The following is an 8,554-nucleotide window of genomic DNA, read 5'->3' as shown; positions in this document are numbered from 1 at the left end:
GTGCTGTGGGAACAAGCGTCAGCTACAGCCTTCCCACTGGTGCTGTGGGAACAAGCGTCAGCTACAGCTCTCCTTCTCAGCGCAGGTCTCAGGAAATGAGACAAGATGGGGTTCTGAGCCATAGTCATGCTGGAAAACTGGCGTTTCCTTTGAGATACAAAATCCTTCGATCCCCTGACATGTGAAAGGCAGTAGAATCACATACAAAAGGACTCTTGTTGGGGACTGGAAGATATGAGAGGTAGCAAGGGAGCCTACAGGTACCAGAAACCGGGCCACAGTGGCCCTGAGTGGCTGATGGAAGAAAGGCTGAGGTGCCAGGAGACACTTTCAGATCAATACCATGTGTTCGCTGCCACTTGGACTAACTAGGCCTGTGCACCAAGATAATTCCTCACCTAAGGAACACCATGAAATACAACCATGGAAATGCATCTCCATGCACGAGAGATCTTACCTGATGTAAAACTTACTTCGGAGGAACCAGGGCCAATAGACTGAGCGGATCTGACGAGGTGGTATTCTCCGAAAGAAACGCAATTACCATACTCCAAATGACGAAGGGGCCTTAGCTTAAAGATGAAACAAGAGATAACTGGGGAACATCAGTTCATGGGCTAAGCAGTAGAATGACCTGCCAAAGGGGTAAATCGAGAGTGTCCATTACACTTCTCATTCTGTGGCAAACACTGACCGGAGCAGTTTAAGTGCAAAAAGGTTTATTTACCTTACGGTTTGAGTGCACAGTCCCTCGAGGCAGGGACAGCACAAAGGAGGAACTTGTAGCAACTGGTCACATTGCACCCCCAAATCAGGAACCAGAGAGGGCCAGAAGAATATCTGCGCTCTGCTCACTTCCTCGGGGACCCCTGGGTCTTCCCACCCCAATCTAGAAACTCCCTCGAGGTCATGGTCTCGCAGATGACTCCAGGTCCTGCCCCCCTGACAATATTAACCACACCACAGAAAACTCCAGACGTAAATAAGATTTTTAAAGTGTACAATAGAATTTACAAACTGTAGAGTACAAACAGGACCAAACCGGAATCAACGCTTTTACTCTTCAGACAGAAAGGAAAAATATAAACCAGGCCCAGAGAAAATCTTAGCAAAACATTTTCTAACAAAGGGCTTCTATCCAAAGTTGGGGGGAACCCCCAGACTCAACAACTTCTGAAGTCCTTGGATGCTATGGTTTGGCTCTGAAGTGTCCTCCCCGTCTCACAAATAAAAGGCTTGAGGCTCATGCGCTGAAAGGCCAGAGTTGTGGGTAACATCCTGATCGATCCCTAACACGGAGGGATTACTAGAAGGTGGGAGAAAGCAGGAGATTAGGTCACAGGAGAGGTCAGAGGAAACCTTGGTGGGGTCAGCTCTCTCCTGCTGCCCAGAGGAGTCCAGGATCCAACTCAGGTTGCCGTACGGTGCAGCCAGTGCCTTTACCCCACTGAGCAATCTCGCCAACCCCAGATTGTATGCAGTTTATTACACATATTAAACCTCAGCACAGCTGTTACTGTAGCTGCGTGGGGTCGACCTTCCCCACTGCTCAGCTGCGACCTCAGCTTGCAGAACTGTGACTGACAGGACGTGACAGACCAGCACCTGACCGGGCTCTGCCTCGTACTGACTGTGCTCACTCCTTAATGGGGCTTTCAGCATCTTGGGCTTTGGTTCTTGTTTTGTCTCTAAAAGCGAGTTGCAGTCAAAATTAAGTGGCCAATATCTGTGGCAGAACACAGTGGGTTCTTGTGAAGCTCAGTCCACCACCTCGACAGAGATGAAAGTGGACATAGTCACCGTCCCTACAGTAGCACTGCCTTTAATAAACTTGTAGCTGAAGAAGCCAACCGTGGCCATCCCGAGTCCAGAGGTGGACGGGTGGGCTGCTGAAATGAGGACGGGCCTGCAGTCCCATGCGTGCCGCATTAGTCTGGTGCCTCTGCTTGTTGTTCTTCGTGTCACACGCTTCTAGTACTTGCATGGGAAGTTCGGATGTACAATAATCTCATCACACACTCCAACTCTGGGCCCCTTCAGCAAAGCTCATCACTCTTTCTTGTTATTGTCTTTACATAGAAGGCACTGGGGACCTTTGCCGAAAAAGTTTGGGTATAAGCTCGATAGAGACGTGGGACACCAACACCTGAAGACACCTGAGAGCTGGGAAGAAAAAGAGCAATATGGAAAAGGCCAGCAGCGGTCTCCTGACGCGGCAGTCCCCTGACGCAGTGCCGTGAGAAGCGTCTGCAGTCTGAGCAGTGAGGAGACCTGGGCAACATCATCAGGCCCTCTCTTTTGGTATAGAAGTTGAATGTTGAGGTTAAGAATGAAAAACGTCAAAGTGGGGATATAGAATTTTTAAAAAGTCATTCAAAGGGGCCTACAGATAGGGACCAGTATCTAAGAGTGGTTACTATTCTATAAAGGTACAGAGTTCAAATCCCATAACCCATATTCGTGTGCTCACAAATACAAATGCCTGTCGTTCTGGCTCCAAGTGATTCATACTTACTCTGGCCTCCGTGGGCACCCACACTTATGCCCCCCTCACCCCGCAACGTGCACATTTCATTATAACAATTTAAAGTCAAATAACTGAAAAATCATTGCATGATATTAACGGTATTGGCTACTCAGAGAGTATCCGCCACTGCTGAGAGCTATTCTGTTTAAGCCTTACTTACAACAAACTTATAGGTCAAGGACTTAGAGGAAAACCCACATCTAAGGGACTGGCGACATGCAAGAATTGTGTTGTTTCTAACAGCTGAAAGTCCTCTAGAGTCTAGTGAGTCCTGCTCAGATGTCCCTGAAGACCTAGTGCATGTTCTAGAACTGAGTGTGGCTCCTTAGCCTTTGGTGAAGGCCCAGCGTAGAACTAAAGGTACAGCTGCAGAGTCTCCCAATCAGTGTGGAAGGAAGAGAGAGCTCCCGACCGACAGGGAACCCACCACGGAAAGAACAGGAGCGACAGGATAATCGGAGGTTCAGGCTTGAGAGTGCCCCATTTGAGACTCTGGTTCAACCTCCATCCAGGTGGAGATGGTAGACACACAGTTGGATTTGTGGGGGTGGGGGCTGAGGGTGAGGTAGGCTAGACACACAATCATAGAAGTCATGGGCGTGCATGGGTGTGTAAAATCATGAGACAGACGAGAGCATGGGGTGAAGAGGAAGGCCGATCTTAAGACTCTGCAGTAGTCAAAGAACAAGGGAAAGGGTATGAGCCACTCAGTAAGGGAAGGCATCCTACAAGCTGTTAGTTGATTGTTTTCCTTACTCCTGTGGCCTCTTGTGGGCCACATGCTGTGAAAACGTATTGGTGTGATTGGTGTAATAAAAGGCTGAATGGCCAATGGCTAGGGCAGGGGGTGTAGGCGGGACTTCAGGGCAGAGAGAGAACTCTGGGAAGAAGAAAGGAAAGCCTCCAGCCAGATGGAGAGGAAGCAGGACGGGCAGTACAGAGTAAAGGCAACTGAGCCACATAAAAGAATGTAGATTAAAAGATATGGGTTAATTCACATTATAAGAACAAGTTAGGAACAAGCCTAAGTTAAGGTCAAAATTTCATAATGAATAACAAGTCTCTGTGTCATTTTATGTGAGCTGGCAACCCAAAGAAAACTCCATTTACAGTGAATGCCAAACACCTAACAAACGTAACTCGAAGGAGGGAGGGTTTCTTTGGCTCACGGTTTGAGGATGCCATCTATTACGGCGAGGAAGGCACAGCAGCAGGCATGCAAGGCAGCCAGTCATGTTCTACCTGCCGTTGGGAAGCAAAGAGATGAACACGGTGCTCGGCTATCACCTTTAAAGTGGGGCTTCCCTCCTCAGCTAGCCTTTTTGGAGATACCCACACCAACACCCACGGAGGTGTGTCTCCCTGGCAATTCCAAATCCAGTCTAGCTGACAGTGAAGATGGACCATCACACCAGCGGAGGGGAGAGTTTGTCCACTGTGGACAATCAGCAGAGGACAAAGAATGCCCACTGGCCTTGGCATTGGTTTCTGTCCCCAAGAGTGGGGACAGAAAAGAGGAGCGTTGCTAACTAGAGGGGTCTGCAGGGGGAAGAAAGCCCAGTGAGCGGCAGCTGCGAGCACAGACATTTGCTTAGGGCTCATCTCTGCCGAGCAGTGGGAAAGCTGAGCTTTTGTCCTCTAGAGGAGAGCGTCAGGAACAGCCAGTCAACCTTGAGAGACAGCAATGAACGGCTTCGTATCCACCTGCTGATGGCAATGGCCTGGGAAGGAAGGAAACAGGAGGACAGGTAGGTCTTACCTCTATGTGTAAAGATGAGGGTACTGGGAGGTGACACTTGATGCTGAGTGTGAGCCCCAAAACCCACATTAAAAAAAAAAAAAGCTAGGCACAGTGGTGTGTAGTTTCAATCCCAGCACCGAGGAAGTGAAGACAGGTGAAAACCTGGGGCTAATCTCCAGCCAGCCTACTAGCTGATCAGTAAGATCCAGGCCAGTGAGAAATCCTATCTGCACCCTTCTGAACATGCACACACACAATGATACACACACACACACACACACACACACACACACACACCAAGAAATGAAGACACGGGAGGCAGTCAGCAGATGTTAGGGTGGTGTTGGCTAAGCTCACAATGCAGGACGTTACTCCCACCCCTAGACAGATCCGGTAGACTCTGAAAGAGCACAGCAGGGCTCTGCCTTTGCCCATAAATGGCCACAGACTTGTGAGTGGCTTCTGGCCCTGCCACCAGAGACAGGCTGCCACAGAGGGACAATGAAAGTGAAACCACCTCCATTAATCAGTATGTAGGATTAGATATGAATGGCTGAAGCCTTGCCAGCGAGCTACAACTAGGGCAGCTGACGGGCGAATCAGGCGGCCCTTGCAAGGGCATGTCTCTGAGAGCTTCCAGGAAGTTTATCTGAGTGACCGCATAGGTTAGACAGGCAGTCTGGCTCACAGGAGCCTCCAAAGCCACAAAGTGGAGTAACAGTCCACAATCTATACACACCAGGAGGCAGCAACGGTCCACAGTCCACACCCACCAGAGAGAAGCAACGGTAAACAGTCCACACCCACCAGAAGGCAGGAATGGGAAAAGAAAGCTCTCTTCAGTGGCTCCTACTCGAGTGGTCTGTACGGTGGCCCAGCGTAGGCAGTGCTACCCACACTCCTTGACATTAAGGAGTGGCTGCAAATTTTCCCAGTCTCTGACCCTGGGTTAGCCCTCAAGCTTTCCCAGTCTCTGACCCTGGGTTAGCCTTCAAGCACGCTGTGCTTAATAGAACAGAGAAGTGATACAGTGTAGGACCCCAACCTAGGTCTCAAGATGCTGCACACTCTCAACTTGTACCCTCAGACCCCTACTGGGTTGCCATGGCAACAAGCTTAGGCTGCCCAGATTAGGATTCAGTTCCAGCCTTCTCTGTAACCATCTAGCTCCTGGTCCATTTCTGGACCTCCTTGCCCACAGATGTAGGAAAAGCTAAAGGGAATGAGACATGAGAGGCAGTGGGCAGAAAGTGGCCAGGGCCACAGCTCTGAGGATTAGCATGTGTCAGTCGCCATCTTATCAGCTGTTTTCAAGGCAATACTTTCTCTTGGTATGCTTGAGTGTGCCCTGCCCCATCCACACTGTCTATAACTGAGAATTTCCAGCAGATCCACTGTTCCTAAGCTAAGATTCCAACTGTTATCATGGTTGGAATGTCATGTTACCACAGGACCCATGAGCATTTTCTTACTGAAGCTCCATCATTGTCATTTCCAGTAAAATTCAATAAAACTTTTTGCAAAGATTAAATGTGGCTAAAGGGAAGTTCTGAATCCTCAGGAGGTTTCCACAGGTCTATGTGGCCAGGCGGACTGGAGTAGGCCTGACTTTGTTTTCTCTTTCCATGGAGAGCAGTGCCCTCTGTGGGTTCTCTGTTGCAATTGCAGGGCACAGATGTGGAAAAGTGGAAGGAGCAAAGAAGGAAGACGGGGAAGGAAAGGAGGGCAAATAGGAAAAGCGAGATTGAGGAAGAGGCAGGAGGAAGGAGGAGAAGGGGAGATGAGGAAGAAAGAGAGAAGAGATGGGGAGAAACTAGTAGAGGAAGGAGAAAAGAGGTAAGGAAGAGGAGGGAGAAGGGAAAGGATACAGGAGGAGGAGAGTCTGTATATCCAAGGCAAAATCCCCTCCTTTTGAACTCAGAAGCTGACCGCTCTCCACGGGGCCATACCATCTTGGAAGCCTGAGTTAGCACAGAAGAGCTGTGTGCACAACATGTTTCAGGGGCCCCATTGTGTGAGCAGGAAGTGGCCATTTCTGGTCCACTTTCAGGATCTCTGCTGTTTACTTGCTCATTCTCTTTCTCTTACTGACTCTGCAGGGGCTCAGATTCTTTGGCCTTTGTTGGTGGTTGTGCCATTGTGCCTTGGTACCATCTTAAGTAGCCAACTTCCAGCTGACAGTTGGTTCTTCTTGATCTTTATCAAAGTGTTTTTCAGCTCTCCTTTTCCCTCTGACTTTTTCATCTGGGTCATGGTCAGCCCATGTCTCTGTAACTCACCTCCTAGATGCTGCTGAACTTGTCTCCCCTCCACCCACCCCTTACTGTGTCACAGTGCACATCTGTAAATCATAGCTACCTGGGAGGCTGACGCTGAAGGCAAGTTCAAGCTTGGCAACTCAGTGACGGTCTCAAGATTAAGTAAGAAGGGAGGACTGGGAAAGTAACTCGGTGGCTACACTTGCCAGGTGTGAGGTTCTGGGTCCGATCTCAGTAAACAAAACAAAGCTCATCCATTTATCATCACATGGAGATGTATCTGGAGTTGTAATGGATCTCACTGCACAAAGCTGATACAGACACTGTGCAAACCTTCTGGAGGACATTCTTCTCACCTCCTGGACAGAGTGCCGACCTCTAAACTGATCGATCTTCTTGAACCTTTCAAAGGTTGGGGCCGGACTCATCTTTGATGGTGGAGTGATGTCTTGAGGAGGACAGAGAAGAAAGGGTGTTGATATCCCGGGGTCCCCGTACTCTGGCAACATCTCCAAGGATGTAGAAGGTTCTTTGACTGTACAAGATAGTGTTTAAGATTGCAAATATCTCCTCTTGGGTGTGATAGGAATCGATGCTGGTCCATGTTATCTGGTTGGTTACCCACAAACAGACTCATATGATCTGTGAAGATGACCGAGACAAACGTCAAGGCTTCAGTAGTGGGAAGGACAGAGGTACTGTCCCTACTCTCCATGGCTCAGATGGTGGTGGCAAACACCTTTAATCCCAGCACTTGGGTGGCAAATTCAAGCGGATCTCTGTGAGATCAAGGCCAGCCTGGTCTACAAAGCAAGTTCCAGGACAGCCAGGGCTGTTACACAGAGAAACTCTGCCTCAAAAACCAAAAATAAATAAATAAATAAATAAAAATAATTGTCACTCGTGTATTGATTAATAAATCACTGATTGGCCAGCAGCCAGGCAGGAAGTATAGGTAAGGTGACCAGACTAGGAGAATTCTGGGAAGAGGAAAGGCTCAGTCTGCAGTTGTACCCAGACACAGAGAAAGATGAAAATGCTGCACTGAGAAAAGGCACCAAGTCACATGGCTAAACATAGATAAGAATTATGGGTTAATTTAAGTTGTAAGAACTAATAAATAATAAGCCTGAGCTAATAGGCCACACATTTATAATTAATATAAGCCTCTGTGTGTTTCTTAGGGACTGAATGGCTATGGGATCAGGCGGGACAGAAACTTCCCTCTACATTTCACATCAAGCACACCAATCCCACTCACCTCCCAGTTCCCCTATATTCTCCCCTCAACCCTGCAATGCTCCCCCAAAATGATTTTTTTAAATAAATCAAACCAAAATAAAACAAGAAAACAAGAACAACAACAAAAACCCTCTTCTCTTCTCCACCTATCCTGCCTCTCCAATGTAGGGTTAAGCCCGCCCATTTAGGGCGGGTTTGCCTGGGGCGGTTGTTTACGAATATATGGAGCGCGCAGAAGCTGCGTGCTCTCTTGCTTTCCTACCTCCTGTGCTGCGCGGGAACTTCGGTTCTGTAAGTTTTATTCAATCATTAAAATTATATATATATTCTTTAATATTTGCCTGCATTTATTCATGCCGGTACATTTGGCGCCCGCCCCGTGGGGCCTTGCCTGTTTTGGAGCCGCTGCTGGCTGAGGTGCAGGCTGCTGCACCTTCAGGATCTGAGCTGGGCGAGCAGACTGTGGTGTACCCTTTCAGCCGGTCTGACCACGGTTGGGGATACAGCTGAGATTCTGAGCGACTGGATCTTTCCCAGTGCCTGCTTAATTATTAGCACTCCCCAACCCCGCCCTGCCTGACAAGCGCCTCTGTAACAGTGTAATCAGTGTAATCAGTCTCCCTCCCACCGCCCGCCACCTGGAGCAGAGCGGCTCCCCGCCGGCTTGGGAAAGTGTGACAGCGGCCCTGCGCCGACTCAAACACGGTCCCAAAGTGAATTGGTTCACTTTGGCGGCTTTCTCTCTGTTCATTTTCCGGCCCAATTGCTATTAATCAGCCTGGTGTC

Source organism: Microtus ochrogaster, chromosome 5 (genome assembly GCF_000317375.1).
Source record: "Microtus ochrogaster isolate Prairie Vole_2 chromosome 5, MicOch1.0, whole genome shotgun sequence".
Lineage (NCBI taxonomy): Eukaryota > Metazoa > Chordata > Mammalia > Rodentia > Cricetidae > Microtus > Microtus ochrogaster.
The sequence above is the reverse complement of the archived record's forward strand: the minus strand, read 5'-3'. Positions refer to the sequence as shown.